This window comes from Trichechus manatus, unplaced genomic scaffold, assembly GCF_000243295.1.
Source record: "Trichechus manatus latirostris isolate Lorelei unplaced genomic scaffold, TriManLat1.0 scaffold00021, whole genome shotgun sequence".
Classification (NCBI taxonomy): Eukaryota; Metazoa; Chordata; class Mammalia; order Sirenia; family Trichechidae; genus Trichechus; species Trichechus manatus.
In genome coordinates, this window is record NW_004443957.1 from 24,373,767 (window position 1) to 24,375,355 (window position 1,589).

Consider the following 1,589-nt stretch of genomic DNA (forward strand, 5'->3'; position numbering starts at 1 on the left):
TGTTTTTTGGATTAATGCTAGCCTTGTTGGGGTGAGATGGTATCTCATTGTAGTTTTGATTTGCATTTCTCTAATGGCTAATGACCGTGAGCATTTCTTCATGTGTCTGTTAGCTGCCTGAATGTCTTCTTGGTGAAGTGCCTGTTTATGTCATTTGCCCATTTTTTAATTGGGTTGTCTTTTTGTTGTTGAGGTTTTTCTATTATCTGTAGACTTTAGTGATTAGATGCTGATTGGATTTGTCACAGCCAAAAATTTTTTCCCAGTCTGTAGGTTGTCTTTTGACTCTTTTGGTGAAGTCTTTTGATGAGCATATGTGTTTGATTTTTAGGAGCTCCCAGTTATCTAGTCTCTCTTCTGGGTGCTTGTGCATTGTTACTTATGGTTCGTATTCTGTTTATGCCATGTATTAAGGCTCCCAGCATTGTCGCTATTTTTTCTTCGATGATCTTTATTGTTTTTGATTTTATGTTTAGGTCTGTGATCCATTTTGAGTTAGTTTTTGTGCATGGTGTGAGGTATGGGTCTTGTTACATTTTTTTGAAGATGGGTATCCAGTTATGCCAGCACCATTTGTTACAGAGACTGTCTTTTCCCCAGTGAATGGACTTTGGGCCTTTGTCAAATATCAACTGTTCATAGGTGGATGAATTTATGTCTGGATTCTCAATTCTGTTCCATTGGTCTATGTATCTGGTGTTGTACCAGTACCAGGCTAGAACAAGGCTTTTTTTGTTGTTGTTATTAGGTCCCGTTGAGTTGGTTCCGACTCATAATGACCCTATGTACAACAGAATGAAACACTGCCCGGTCCTGCACTGTCCTCACAATCGTTATGCTTGAGCCGATTGCTGCAACCACTGTGTCAATCCATCTCATTGAGGGTCTTCCTCTTCTTCACTGACCCTCTACTTTACCAAGCATGATTTCCTTCTCCAGGGACTGGTCCCTTATAATCGCATGTCCAAAGTAAGTGAGACAAAGTCTTGCCATCCTTACTTTTAATGAGCATTCTGGCTGTACTTCTTCCAAGACAGATCTGTTCATTCCTCTGGCATCCACAGTACATTCAGCATTCCTCAACAACACCATAATTCAAATGCATCAATTCTTCTTTGGTTTTCCTTATTCATTGTCTAGCTTTCACATGCATATAAGGCCATTGAAAACACCAGGGCTTGGGTCAGGTGCACCTTAGTCCTCAAAGTGACATTCTTGCTTTTTAACACTTTAAAGAAGTCTTTTGCAGCAGACTTACCCAATGCAATATGTCTTAGATTTCTTGACTGCTGCTTCCATGGGTGTTGATTATGGATCCAGGTCAAATGAAATCCTTGAAAACTTCAATATTTTGTCCTTGTGTCATGATGTTGCTTATTGGTCTGGTTGTGAGGATTTTTGTTCTCTTTATGTTGAGGTATAATCTATACTGAAGGCTGTGGTCTTTGATCTTCATCAGTAAGTGCTTCAAGTCCTCTGCACTTTCAGCAAGCCAGGTTTTTAATAGCTGATTTTTCAGAAGTAGATTGCCAGGCCTTTCTTATGAGGTGCCTCTGAATCAACAGGAACCTCCAATCTTTAGGTTTGCA